Below are 16,622 nucleotides of genomic sequence, written 5' to 3'. Positions count from 1 at the left end.
CAGACGTGTGTGCTTGGTACAGTATGTTAAACATATTTACTACAATTCACAACATAAGATAGAACGCATATATTTTACAGGGATAACTCAAAGGGGTTAACACATAAAGGGACAAAAAAAGAACAAAATAAAAGTTCAGAATTGACACCACAAAAGGAATAAAAGAAATCTCCAAACAAAAGGGAACAACACATTGAACGCCAATATAAACAAACAATATATTGTGAGCTCTCGGCTAATTAATGTTTGTGTTACCAACGATACGCTATCATATTGGGCTGCTTTCCGAGAAAATTTAACACGGATGGTTGTTTTGTTCTCTGCATCAATACCACAAGTGAACCAGAATTTAATTGACAAACGCTAGACCAGGTTACAGGTATCATATCAATATAGGGGTGGTCGGGTGGTCTTCATATTTGTTGCCATGATTCGTGTGTTATCCTACATCATTGCTGATTCGGTTAACTCTGTTATCTTGTGTTTGTTTGCAAAATAATCGCGAGTACTACATATGTATAATATCTAAAAAGCTCCTGTTCTGGTTGTGGTCCGACGGTAGGATGAAATCGGCGCTACTACACGACTCTATGGAATATATGTTAGTGCACAATGCTAACAGCTACAGATTCATCAGAACATATCGCCATAACAATTGGCAATGAAAATATCAAGGCAAATAATGGACCCGATCAACTAATAACATATTTATCAACCCTCTCTTGGGAGATTGTAGATAACAGTCAGGTCGGTATGCTTGTAGATCATGTCAACACAGCTGAATCTGCTATTACATCTGCATGTCAGGTACACATATATTATATATATATTCCCAGCCTTACCAATACAAATTTGTAAACTTCAATCCATCCATGTATGAAAGTAGCCACATTTTTAATAATAATGGAAGTTTGACATCTGCATCAACTCGGCATCAACCAACCCTAACAGTATCGCATGGCCTAATACCTGTGCTGGGTGCCTTCGGCATGGTATTTCAGTGAGATAGCACTATAAAGTCGGCATCAGATCCGCGTTATAACAAGGAGGCAAATACACCAACATGCCATGTCTCCTGCATACACACACGCAAGCACGCATACACTACACACATGGAGGCACGTCCTTGAAATACCTTAGCTGTTAATAAGACGTTAAACAAAATTAAACCAACCCAAACCTTATACCTTTATCGTTATTTGGTGGGCCGTTGTCACCATGGCAACCGTGGGTTTTGGTGACTTTTACCAACCAACACATCCGGGTTATGTTGTTGGAATCATACGTGCAGTCTCTGTGTTTCTGCTTCTTGCACTTCCAATCGCCGTGACGTTATCAAATTTTAACGACTTTTACAATTTCAATGAATACATGTAAAAACAAGATCAAAGAACCACAACAACAAGGAAGAAGACTAATTATCGTGTTAATACGTAAATGATAAAACATTTCTGATAATCGTTCCTCTCATGTTCCTACATGTACACGTAAATTGTATGTCACCTGTCACGGCAGACTCTCAACATTATCACCTAGTCGGATTCAATTTACTCAATATCCTGCTCGAAGTTTAGAAACACAAACTGTTATTATTATGAGAATTTCTTTTTACACAACCAATTACATTTTCTATGTGACGTTTCGATGACTAGTACGATATGTACACAGTCACCTTCATCAGACAAACTGTTATCATACATAACGCTGAACCTTAAGTTACCTTTTGCAGACATTTTACTGCCCTTTCAATGTTTTCCGTTTAAATACATGTATGCCGTGGGGACAAACATTCACTCTTGGATATGACTCGAAAGTCAAGTACACTGCCGTTATTTGTGGATGAACGTTTTTGTTTCAGAAACACAAAACTTCCTCTTCAGTTCGTTTTATATATTTTCAACGTAATCGGAATGCTTCCTGAACTTGAAAAAACTCATATAAGGAGTAACATAATACGAAATCACAATATATTGTTTGTGCCCTTTGTAAAACATGACTGATTATTTCTAATATTTTGTACACTTTAACACAATAAATGATATTGTAAATAATAAATTATCGTTTTACTTTTAACTATTTTTTCTACAAATCACGACTGATTTATGCAGAGAGGAAATTAAACAAGGGTTGCGTTATTATTTGCATCTGTGAGTGGGCCTATTGTTTTGAGCAGGGACATTCAGAATGTAGTTTTGACCAGTTGACAAATAGATTCGAGGGAGACAATTTGTCTGAAAGTACATTTACTGCTGATTAACCCCCTGCAGAACTGGGGATTTGCTTTGCGCCCTCTACTTAGGGACACAAAAGCCACCAAAATAAATCTGCTGCACCCATTGCAACATTTGGTATCTTTATCTTTCTTTCTACTTCTAACTACCTTTCATTTCCTAGCGCCTAGCTTGGCAATACCTCACTTCTGGCTTTAATGTTGAGCGTTCGCCCAGTAAAGGAAGGCAATGGGTTCTGTACCCAGGCCGGGACATACCAAATACCTTAAACATGGTAATTGTCATTCCACGCTTAACGTTCAGCATTGAGGGTAATGGCAACAACAGGTTCACCCGTTGTCAATATAATGTGACCAGGCAAAATGCTGTGCTTGGTGCCTTTGGCATGGTGTTTCAGTGAGATAGCATACATATGTGGAGGCACGTCCTCAAATGACCTTAGATGTTAAAAAATTGACGCAATCGGATAGAAAATTGCCAAGCGGAATAAAAGCTTTATGTAAATACGGAAACTGCATATGAAATATAACGCCTCATCAATCGTGACGCAATTGATCATGAGTTATACCTACAATGCGACACTATAAAACTAGGGCTATGCGCTCATCCCATCCACCTTATTTCACAATTGACATATTGATGTGATATTGACCTAAAGGTACGAACCTAAAAATGCGGAATGGAGACAGGACACACGATATAGTCACTTTAGCTTACTGGATAAGGTTTTAGACAATACTGTTGAGGTGTTAGAAAGAATACGTACAGATGCATTCACACACTTTTAGAGGATTGACATGCATGTCGTTATGTATTCATTTCTTGTGCACTGCAGTCCTACACTCCCTGTCAACACGACGGCATTTTTTGACAGCTGGTCAAGGAAAAGAGAATTTTATGAAATATAAAACAAAGCAATTGTACATTAACAAATATATACACCATGTAATAGTGCAGTTAAATAAATATAAGTCGTATATTAAAAAGAAGCAAACAAATGAAGACCTCCTGAGCAGGTTGACCATTTGAATAAGGTCTATATTGTCAAACGCACGAAAAAGACTATAATAGTCTTCGACTTCGATGATAAGCCTTTGGACTCGAAAGTGAAAACTATATACACTTTTCCAACTTAATTCAGTAAAATGTACTAAAGGACGTCACTGAAAAAATCTTATCTCTTTAGCAAGATGTGATGTCATTTAAAAAGGTTAACTTAAAGTTGCTTAATTATGTAAGTTTCGGTCTTGAGATACATGTATATTGTTTTCATAAGGGATATCAATATAAGTGTCCTTTTCTAAATGTTTTAAATCATTTTGATGATATATATCATAAAACAGTTTGATTATGCAATTTTCCGAAAAAACACACAAGCCTTAAAAGTAAAGAATATTTACTTTTTTTAATTTCATATGACAAATAACGTGTTATTTACAATAAAGTATTGGGAGATTATTCGGACNCCCCCAGCACAATTTTCTAAGGCGTTAATTAGTTGTGATACTCCTACCTTTTGCATTTATATGCGTTAATAAAAGGCTTAAGCAACGTTTACGTTACTACATAAGCAACGAAAGAGGTATCTCAACGAATGCATGAGAATAAATAATATGTTACACAGATATTTGTATATACCGAGGTTCTTCCTTTTTCTTAATTGGGCACAATTATACAAATGATATACACTTTTTACTCTTTCTTCATTTATTATTTAGCTAGAACGTTTCTGATTTTTGAAATTCATCTATTTAGGGGTGTTTATGCACATTTTCTTCTAATTCAACAGTAGCTTAGAACGAATATCTTTTTGGCCCAGAATATCAGCGATGAGTCATAGAAGAACACAACAGCTGTATGGTGCAGTGTAAGACCACTTAAGATAATTCAGTTAAAAACAGTTATTTCCTATTAAAGCGTACAGCTCTTGTATCCAAGGTGGGAAGGTCTACTGCTGTATTTATATATATGTTTTCGTTCATTCAGAACCGCATATTTTTAAAATCCACAACTGCCAATTTTCAAACAACATGATATTTTTCTCTCAGTATATGGTTTGCATTCTGAGCTTCATGGCATGGACCCCGGGGAAGGGGAGATTAATCACTTAAATATGTCAACTGAGTAGCATTGTCTGGCATAACGCCCGGTAAAACCTCTCGTCACCACTACAGTTGATATCGATCGCATAAAACACAATTCGTACGTTTTAGCCTTATTTGTGAATATAGTACCGTATATATAGCGACAGTGGCTATTAACACAACTCCATCGTTGGGAGAGAGACAGAAGTTATATCATCTACTGTTTGTACCTGTTGTCCACTGAAAGGATGGACCTGGTCACCTTGAACTTGAGAGGCACCACCTTTTTGTTCGATACAACATGTATTGGTGACAAGGTCAGTGACGACTCGCCATTGCTACATCTTGATGAAACCTCCGAGTACTTTCTGCCTATGCGTGATGAGTTCTATTTTAACAAGAATGCTGACGTTTTTGACTGTGTGCTGGAGTACTTGTCCAGTGGCAGTGTACACATACCCAGAAATGTGTGCACGGTCGTAGTCACGGCTGATCTGGAATTTTGGGGTGTGCCCGAGGGTAAAGTTGATCTCTGTTGCTGGAAAACATTTTACCAAACCGACGAGGATGTTGCTGGTATCAAGACTCTTTTGAAGCACATGCCCTGTGATATAACTCAGACCGATACCAGTCATGGATCACTAACCGGGTTAGACGTCAACAGCAATGCATGTTCGACACTGAAAGTGACCATTAGCAACTTATATAACCGTGCTTATATTTCTGGCAAGGTATGTATACGCTGCGGTAGTCATGGTTGTGGTATCAAATATATGCATTTATGAGATTTCTATAAAGGTAAAAAATGCAAAACAAAATTAAAAAAAAGGTCTTAAATAGCGTTTTGCCTGTATGACTTTGTGAGTGGCCAACCTTAATAAAACAGTATTGTGAGGTGTTCATTTTAGAACACACTAGCACCCTTAACATAGGCAAAACGACATGTACATATGTTTTCGGACGTCTCATATTGCAAAAGTACATTTCCGTACAGATATATTTATCGAGGGCTTTAGGCTCAGGGAAAATGTTCATCACGCAATAAACAATTAAATTGGAGACGCCAGATGCACAAATATCATTCTAAAACCACAACTAATGTTTTATACATGTACCCTTTTTTTGTTTCCGGCACAACATTAATCATAATTGAAGTCGAACAGCAACGACGGACGAAACGGCGCGTTAATATAGTGTAAAAAGACAATGAAATGTTTAGAACCCATGTGTTACAATTGATCAGTTTTGTCAGTGGCAATAGCCGGTAAGTTCAAGCTGAACGTGGAGTTCAAGCTGCTTGGGTAATATAACATCTTGTTTCATCTTAATGTGAAGAACAGGACCCGGTATGCGTGTCCGTAAAGTTGGTTATAATGGCTACATCACCAGTAGGGTGAAACTGTACTTGTATTGAAGTGGTTTGCTATTCACATGTCGACAACTAGATTCTCTACTTGTCATGAAGAGTGAAAAGAAATAATTGATATTTAATAATTATAGTTAAGGTGTATTTTGAGTCCTTTTTGATGCTTTGAAAACGTTAGTTTCTACCAATATTCATTAAAAGCTCAAAATAATAATCATTTTGTCAAATTGAGTGTTTGAGTGTTTATGAGAATTTATCTGGATGAATCCATTGCATTTTCCATTGGCGTAATTTTAAGTTAAAGAATTTTCCTAAGGCAATGAACGTGAACGGAACTTGAAATAGCAAACTAATAGTGGTTAAAGGAATTTACCAAAAGAAATTATCGTCAATTAAAGTCGTTGAACGTTACACTAAAAGTATTTCAATGAATTGGTCGACTTATTGTAAATCAAAGTACATGCAACTTGAGGTAATTCAGCTTATCAATCAACTTAAAGATCTATAACTGATCGGTAAACTTACTTTAACTGACCGTCTAAGTATTAATATTTGATTTCATAATTGCCAAGTCTGATTGCATAGTTGAGGTACTCTGGCATCTGAATACTTCTATCCTTATCTTAATCATAACGTGTTTGTCTCACCTTCATCATTGTAACGGACACATTTTGTGTTTCAGTAAAGCACAAGAAATAGAATTATGCAACATTTTGACAAGATTTGACAAATCTTACTGCAAATCAATGATTCTAAGAGCAAGGCTTATATTACGTCACATTACGGGTAACGTTTTCGTGCGTTAAACAAAAGGATCATTTTATATTGCAGGTATGGTATGGAATACAACGTATGGCTATTCTACTGTCTATCGCCTACTGTGTAGTAGTATCTATACCCGTGTTCCGAATACATGTAAAAGACCCCGCCCCTTACCCCTACGCCATAACATCCACCAAGATGAGGACATTCTGGTTTTCACGAGGACATACCGCTTTGGTCATCATGGATGCAGTTTGTAACTTATCTCTCATGCTCGACTGGATGTTCCGATTTAGTTTAGCGGAAAACAAAAAAACGTTTATGAAATCCTTTTTGAACATTGTGGAGCTGTGTGCTTGGGTTACAAGTTGGTTAATGGTATACACCGAACTCGATAGGTCGGCAATACAGATTCCGGTAACCGGCGATGATGCAATTGGACAATTTGTAACGCTCTGTTGGTTTATGGTCGGAGGTGGTGTGTTATCTGTACGGGTGCTGAGGATATTTCGATTGATCGTTGGTAACTGTGGAGTGAAAATCCTGCTTCTGTCATTGAAATCGAGCGCTAGAGAGCTGATGCTGCTTGCCACTTCCTTCTCCTGTATGGTCATCGTATTCGCCTTGATGTTATACATGGCCGAAATTACTACTTCGTCGAGTCACTCATGTCCGAATGCCTTAGTCGGCATATGGTGGGCTATCGTCACTATGACAACCGTGGGATATGGAGACTATTTCCCGACAACACCTCAGGGTTTTGTTGTCGGGATCATGTGTGCTGCCTCCGGGATTCTGCTTCTTGCTCTTCCAGTTGCGGTGACCTCATCCAATTTCAATGATATCTATAATTTTAATAAATACAGAGAAAGACATATAAAGCGCAAGTCAGCGAGCATCAACAGCAAGGAGGAAAGCATTTCGTCATGCTAAAGTAAAAATGAATAGACGTACGCTGATATACCTGTATGTTTCTTATTGCTATGAGTGTGTCTGATTGAGGTACTATACATATTTGTACATGTATTTATTTAAATAACACACACATATATTGCCATCATACAACCTGTTATTCCAACGCTGCATGCTGATCTTTGCAGCAACGACATATCGATCTACATTGTCAGGAAATTGGGTTTGAAAATATACGCTCCGACGTATCGATTTGTAACACCCAAGTCTCGAAAATTACCGTATTTTCGAGTCAGGTAATTTAGCGACCATAACATTTAACACATGGAAACGTTCTAAAGACAAACATGGAATCATGATGTGTTCGTGATTAAACTTGTATTAATTTCAGCTGTCAAAATACGTATCTTAATCAGTATATATTCTTGATGTCAACTATGCAAATCTTAGCAAATTAATATTAAAAGAATAATGTCAATATATCTTTAACATAGTTAATGTTGTCAAAGACATTGTTTACGTTTTCTCTCGAGTATTAAGGTATGTGCTATCGATGTGTTTCTTACTCTCTAGATAAACTAACTACGAATCAAAACGACGCAAATCTGCCACAACAACCAATTACAACTGGGTCGGCTCCTATGTCCTAAGTGGGTACATTTTCAGAAACGGGGGTATACTTTTTGGAAGTGAACTCTACCTTTTAATAAAGTATTTATTTGCATATTTTGCTCGAAATGTATATCTTGTTGTTGCTGAACTGGTCATAAAATTGAAGAATGTTATCAAATACCAAGGAATAACGAATGTTTTAACTTTCATTCATTTTCTTTTTTACTAAATCATGTACACAAAGTGTTTGTCGCTTGATAGTGATACTCTAAACTGAGTTCTATATACATAGCTTCAGTTGGAATAAAGCCTCTACATTATTATAAATTCATCATGGAAACCATTGGGGTGGTAAGACCATTTTTGGTGCAGCATTTCCACCGTCTTACCAAGTTTTGGCATGTTAGAACTTGATAAAAAAAACTCGAAATGTATCAGATGCTACACGTAGAATGGTACAGCCATCTTTGGTTTGCGATCAGCGTAACTACGATGCGAGAATTTCCACATCAACTACTTTTCCACTTCTCTAAAAATGATATTCAAAGCTAAAATGTGTACTTAATAATATGTCATCTTACAAAGCCTAGTTACGTCATAGTTGTTATTGGTCCGTACCTCCTTAAATGTGTACTTTTAACAAGGCCCCATTGTATCGTTTGTGCAGGATTGAATCCTGGTGGCACATGCAGCAGGTGTGGTAGTTTTAACCAGAGTTAAATATACATGAATAGATTTTGTTAAACTGTTTAATATTGTTCGCAGGAATTTTTTAAATATATGTCTGCTTCTGAAATAGAATGAAATGAATGAACAGTTGGACAGGTACCGTCTCGGCTAATCACCACTGCTCTGAAAACAAATGTATTGTTTTCTATGGAATTACAATTATGGGTATTTTTTAAGAGTCATTGTAAGAAGAGATCCATGTTTTTCCAAATGATTTGGATACAGAATGTATATTTGCGTTTGCCTATATATAATCTCTAGAATCCGGATATTCGGCTTATTATCTTATCTCTTTATAATGGACGGTTGGAGTAATAGATGACAATATAAAATATCATTTTGCACTAAGAGTGAATGTTTGCCATTCTATTTTTCATTTAAATATTTTTTCTTGCTAATGTATTTTGTTGACAAGGATATTATGGTTGTTTTGTGATCTATAGGAGACTGGTAAAGGTTTGCGCTAGTTTTCTCAGCGACTGATACTGCAACCTCGATACTCCAGAGGTTACGCTTACTTACCTGTACAGACAGTGTAAGTGAGCGTAACCCCCGGAGAATTTGTTTTTGGCAAGATCGACTTCCGACCCAATTTACCGTAAATTATTTATACAAAAAACCTGTTGAATAATTGATTATGTTTGTATGTTCACATGAGGGATATTAACACCTTGACAGTGATGCCATTGAAATATATCTACGTTAATACCAAAAGGTCAGGCGCGAACAACATAAATGTCGGTCGGCAGCTCGGTAACACATCACGGTGAGATTATAAAGGAAGGCCAACAAAGACGAGACAGTTTGCTTAAATGCTTGGTCCAGGCCAGTTTGCACTGCTGTATAACGCTAACATTTCACTGGACAGCAAGTGACAGTTTGTGAAGAGTTTTTACTATGTGCCGTATTGTTTGTTTATCGACTGATTGATCATGCTTCTGATTACAAATGTATGCACACATTTATACGCAATTCTTCACATTCTCCACTGCCTTTCTATTTATATGAGATTTGGAATAACAAATATTGGCACACTTGAGGAGACAGATATTTCTGACACCACTAAAACACTTTTGCATGGAATGTACACAAGATATGTCTTAAAAGACACTGTATTTTGTAGTGTTTGTGCAAATCAAATTGAAAAAGCAGTGTTATCATGATAAAATCAATTGAGGTCATAGTCATACTTCTTTTCATTAACATAATTGTGATCCGTTTTAGATCGTTTTTTCAGAAACATTGCTAGCTAGGAATCAACGTACACTTATAAAAAGATACAGATTGTGTACCGTTGATATTTCGGCTGGCCCTTGTTGTGTACACGGACTGGTTTGTTTGATACACAATGTGTACCAGAGATATTTATTTTACTTACAGTTTGTATGTTGTGTTTTCTATGTAGGTTTACATTTTAAGTGCTGCATTGCATTATTCTGCTCAACTTAACCATTACAGTCTTTAACGTGACAACTTTCCACGGCGTTGTATGTTTTACATTCTGCCAACACAGTACTAACTTTTAACAGTTATCAAAGAATAATTTAATATTGGTTGTAACACGTTTTTCATTGGCTTAAAAAAATATGTTATCAACCCATAACGTAAAAAATAGCATTGCCGTTTGTAACGTCGCTTTTGATTGGCTGATACAGCGACGTAACAATTTCAAAGAGAAAAGAGTCCATCAATATAAGTGGATTTCCACAGGGATTGTGTATAGTAGATTAAATTATAAGGATTGACTTGAATATATTTTTTATGTTATGCAGCTATAACACAAACAAGAGGCCAAATGGGTCTGAATCGCTCACCTGGTATTAATATCACACTTGTTATCTTAAAAGTAGACTTAAATACAGCTACAGGCAGAATATTATACAATTATGGACTTTTGTGCTGGTGAATATGATGTGATATGAACCTGAAAGAGTGATATTGACTGAGGCGAAGTCAATATCCCTCTTTCAGGTTCCTATCACATCATATTCACCAGCACAAAAGCCCATAACTGTTTTATTATATGCTTCAACAATAAAATAAAATGAAACAAAACTAAAGGTTCTGATTTTTGTATGCGAGCCTCCGTGTAAAATTTAGCCAGGTTTGAATACAACAGTTCATCATTGTAGCTTTCGAAGGCATTGTATAGTTTCTTTTTCTTAAGATAAGCATGGAGGACATGCACTGCGTGTTCAATGGCCTTTTTTACGTTAATAGCATCTTTATCCTCGAATAGTTTTGGTAATTTTCCTAACGGAGGAGAAACGTTCGCCAGCAGCCATCTTCTAATGTCGTCTGACAGATCGCGTTTCAGTCTAACTGCGCATGCGCTACAACAGGTTCCGGGGAATTTCCATACAGGCTATATTTAGAAATCGATATTCACCGGATAACCAGTCTACATGAGTTTTTGAGGACTGGTCACGTGTATAGGATCCGACCAATGTGATTGCGAGAAATGTTCATGCATATAATATCAGTGTTTGATTCATAAGAACCTATTAAAAGATTTAAACATATGACGCCTGTGACCTGGAATGTCGAACAAGGACATAGTTTATAATCCCCCAACCCAGCATGCTTTTGGCAAAATATCATTACCCTGGACCTTTTGCTTATTGAGAAGAAGTCGTTTAAAGGTTTTAACATATGTGACCCTTTATGACCTTGCATATATGTCAAGGTCATTCATTTGAACAACCTTGGTATCCCTTTATCCCAGCATGTTACTGGCCAAATATCATCATCCTAGGACTTTCAATTATTGAGAAGAAGTTGTTTAAAGGTTTAAAACATATTTCACCATTGTGACCTTGAATATTTGTTAAAGTCATTCATTTGAACAACCTTGGTAGCCGTCGACCCAGCATGCTACTTGCCAATATCATAACACTAGGCCTCTTGGTTATTCAGAAGAAGTTGTATACATGTTATAAACATATTTGACCCCTGTGACCTTGAATATAAGTCAAGGTCATTCATTTGAACAAACTTGGTAGCCCTTCATCCCAGCATGTTACTGGCCAAATATCATAACCTACACTTCTTGGTTATTTAGAATCAGTTGTTTAAAGGTTTAAAACAAATTTGACCCTTGTAACCGTGAATTTAAGTCAAGCTTTCATTTGAACACACTTGGTAGCCCTTCACCCTAGCATATTACTGGCCAAATATCATTATCCTAGAGCTCTTAGTTATTCAGAAAAAGTTGTTTAAAGGTTTTAAACAAATTTGACCCCAGTCACCTTGAATTTGCACAAAGGTCTTTCATTTGAACAAACTTGGTAGTCTTTTATCACAGCATGCTACTGGCCAAATAACATCATCCTAGGCAGTTTGGTTATTGAGAAGAAGTTGTTTAAAGGTTTTAAACATATTTGACCCCTGTGACCTTGAATATAAGTCAAGGTCATTCATTTGAACAAACTTAGTAGCCCTTTATCCAAGCATGCTACTGGCCAAATAGCATCATCCTAGAGTTTTCGGTTTTTGAGAAGAAGTTGTTTAAAGATTTCAATATATTTGACCCCTGTGACCTTGAAAATTGGTGAAGGTCATTTATTTGAACGTACTTGGTAGCCCCTCATCCCAGTTTGTTGCTGGCCAAATATCGTCACCCTAGGCCTTTTGGTTATTGAGAAGAGGTTGTTTAAAGTAAAATATTGACGACGGACGACGGACGCCGCACAATGGCATAAGCTCACCTGGTCTTTTCGGACCAGGTGAGCTAAAAACCGGAGTGTTCTCTCATCATAAACCGCTTTGCGGTGTATTTAGAGTACAGTCCGTTTTTTGTGTTATATCTCCATAACATAAAAAATATATTCAAGTTAATCCAACTCTGTCAGTCAGTGCTAGACGTTTAACATGATCTGAGCTGTAACACACTGTCAATAGGAATGTTTTATTGTACGGGTAATCTCCCTTCTATCACAACTTACAATTCTAATTTGAGGAGTGTTTTGATACTCTTTAGGGGGCTGCTATTGAAACAAGTATTTTTCAATAGTTCTGTTCAGTGCCACAAATAAATTAAAGGACGATTTTATACGGAATCAGGATAAAGTTACTTTATTTTTTATTTGCCTTTCGTATTGATATCCTGATAAATGAACAGATGTATGGAAAGGTAGGGAATTTGTAAAAAGATCCTACTTTGGAAAAACGTTTTAAGTGTCATAATATTTTACATAGTAGAGCAATACCTTCAAAAACAAGGTCAATTTAAAAAAAAAAGAAGTTTTGTTGACTCATTGCATCAATGTAAAATCCCTGAAGGATCTCGTTGATAAATAAGTTATATAAGCTTTTTCACCGAGGTTAACCTGGCACGTCGACAAAAGGTGACTACATAAAAGCTGTGAAAAGGACTTCTGAAATATGTTTACCACCTAATTATGGGATTGTGATGTTTACGGGATATCTGTTTTTCACAATGTTTTTTTTATTATCATATGTAGTAAAGAAATATGGAAGACCAATAACCTCATTTACCGAGGTGACATTACTGTCCTTAAACAGTCGAAGATAGAAGGCATGATGTCGTGCTGTTGTAACACGTGGTGTAGAGAAGCATTTCATCAGTTAAAAAATGGTAAACATTATAACCAATCTTCATTTGCAGACGGTTTTCGCTTAATATTAGGCTATTATCGCAAATTTTCTTACCTTCTCACTGTTGGTGCAATATCATTTAAGTTTTTAAAAAGCAAAGAAATCAGTTATTTTAAACACACTTGCGTTTAAAATTGTGCAAGATCAATCAATTTATCAGGGTAAATTGCACATTTCCCAGTTAAAATGGAGAATTATTTATGCAATTGAACTGAGATAGTGTGCAAACGATGTACGGAAGTTTTACAGTAAAACAATACCAAGTCTGGTGTCCGTAACACCACGGCCTAATTCTTGACAATGATCTAGCCTATCAGAGTGAAATATTGATCAGGAATTCCTGATCATAATGATGCATTTCTTTCCAAGATCTAAGCCCTTTTAAAAAAAATCTGAAATTAAAACCAATGTAATGAGCCATACGTTATAACTCCCGAAACGAAATAGGAAGTCAGTAAAACCACTCGTTTACTAATCTAATACATATATTGCATGCCGCGTTTCCCAAGATACAGGTAAATTCAGATTATTGACAAGTGTTATGGTCGCAACCATGATCTCATAGGGAAGTATGCTACTATTTGTGTAATAATATGGTCGGTGTTATTATGCCTGTTAGTGAGTTTTGTGATGTTGTTGTCACTTACCCAAGTTCTCGAGGTGAGGATACAAATTATTTTGATTTGGTCTTGATTTACATGTACATGGAGGATGTCCTTAATGAGGTAGAAAACGCTTACCCTTCCGGTACACCTGTTCTCATTCTCCTTGTCATTTTTCTTGAGTCTCCATGTACATTTTCCCTTTGTTCATATTTTGTTTTATCAGTATTGAGTTCAAATTATTATTCTGTCGACACTTCAGCATTCTTTTATGGTTGTCAACTCCTGAGTTTATACAGAAACCAGAACACACGCTGTATTATGACATGTTTAATTACCATTTCATTGGAATTGCGATACACATATAAAGTAATGTTAACTGAAAATCATTGACATGTACATGTACGATAACCTTGAGATGAATGCGTAATAATTACCATCGTTTCGATATATAACAACGAGGAAGTTGATCGACCTGGTTACAGTCGTTGTATATATTGTCAAGTACCTGGTAGTAGCTATCGAATATATCTCAATTTGATTTAAAATTCAGCTGTTATGTTTCTGTAGATATGTTGTCTGTCATAAAATGTTAAATATGAGATTTTTTTAAATAAACGTTACTTACATATATATATATATATATATAATTTTGAATACGTTTTAATTAAATGTGACAATAGAAAAAATAATGTGAAATAATTTGTAAATGCTTATTGGAATATATAAAAGCAGACAAACATAATGCGGTATTCGTTAAAAAAGTCAAAGTGAGTTGACTAGCTGTTAACTCGAGCTGTACAAAGTCTGATCAGATTGATGAATCCTTAATTCGAATTCGATTTGTCCAAAGTCTGATTTATTTAATGAGTCATTCACTCGACTGGTACAAAGTCCAAAGTTAATAAGGAACCGTTAACTCGACTGGTACAAAGTATGAAGTTAATAACAGGAACCGTTAACTCGACTGGTACAAAGTCTGAAGTTAATAACAGGAACCGTTAACTCGACTGGTACAAAGTCTGAAGTTAATAACAGGAACCGTTAACTCGACTGATACAAAGTCTGAAGTTAATAACAGGAACCGTTAACTCGACTGGTACAAAGTCTGAAGTTAATAACAGGAACCGTTAACTCGACTGGTACAAAGTCTGAAGTTGATAACAGGAACCGTTAACTCGACTGGTACAAAGTCTGAAGTTAATAAGGAACCGTTAACTCGACTGGTACAAAGTCTGAAGTTAATAAGGAACCGTTAACTCGACTGGTACAGAGTCCGAAGTTAATAAGGAACCGTTAACTCGACTGGTACAAAGTCCGAACTTAATTAGTAGTCGTTAGTTCGGCGTGTATAGAATGTAATCAACTTTAGAAGTATGCTTAACTTAACATATACAGAATCTGTTTAGATGTTTAGCTTTACGAGTCGTTTGCGTGACTTGTACAAACTGTGATTGTGTTAAGATATGCTATCGCCACACCTGAATACAATTTAGTTAGTTTTTCAAGATCGGGAACAGGAATCTTTCTATATATAATATAAATTTAATATGAGTAAAAAGTCCCCAAAGTCGTGGTGGTTGGTTAACATGTTTATCTTACTCTCAATAGATATTTCTTTAAAAAAAGGTTACTCAGTAATTCTTGCGTCTTTAAAGACCTTGAACATAAAACTATTACTTGAATAAGATAAAAAAACAACTATAGCTCGAGGATCCTCTTTCTTGCATCTAAAAATCAAGCATACAGAATAGTTGTCTTTCATACATTTTCATGTCAATTTTCAAAAGGTTGTTTGGCCCTAAATGACTTACATTGTCAATGGGCCGTAAACAATAAAAATCTAGAACAATCTACATTACTACAATCAAATGATGATACGATGATACTTTAAGGAGTTATCAATGGTACAATGTAATAATGAAAATCCATGGAATTACAACGATATATGAATTAAAAACCGTGTTATTTTGTAGGTTCTACTTACGGTACACTTCGATTTCACGAGTACGTAACACATGTACGTCATTTGTACAATATTTATTTATTGGTTGACAGGAGTCGATAGAGTGATAACCATTGTTATAATAATTAACTTTAAGCATTTTATTTTTGAATTCTAGTTGATCAATAGAATGAAAGATTATAATTGGTATGATTTAATAATCAATCAATAGTATATTCTGGACAGGGCGACCACCCGTTGAAATCACGCTACCTTCCTCTCACGAACACCTACCTCAATGTATACATTGATTCTATCAAAATACACTCAAGGATAATATTTGTATGTAATAATGTATAAACCATTACTTACAGTCGTTATTCACCATGTCTACATTTAGTGATTCACCCTTCCTCCACTACTGCAATGTACAAGATGTACAAGAGTGCTGAAACTCACCTCGACACTCACACTCACATACTCTCATCAACGCTCACACTCACATACTCTCATCAACGCTCACACTCACATACTCTCATCAACGCTCACACTCACATACTCTCATCAACGCTCACACTCACATACTCTCATCAACGCTCACACTCACATACTCTCATCAACGCTCACACTCACATACTCTCATCAACGCTCACACTCACATACTCTCATCAACGCTCACACTCACATACTCTCATCAACGCTCACACTCACATACTCTCATCAACGCTCACACTCACATACTCTCATCAACGCTCACACTCA

This window comes from Mizuhopecten yessoensis, unplaced genomic scaffold, assembly GCF_002113885.1.
Source record: "Mizuhopecten yessoensis strain PY_sf001 unplaced genomic scaffold, ASM211388v2 scaffold83, whole genome shotgun sequence".
Lineage (NCBI taxonomy): Eukaryota > Metazoa > Mollusca > Bivalvia > Pectinida > Pectinidae > Mizuhopecten > Mizuhopecten yessoensis.
Note: the sequence above shows the minus strand (reverse complement) of the source record.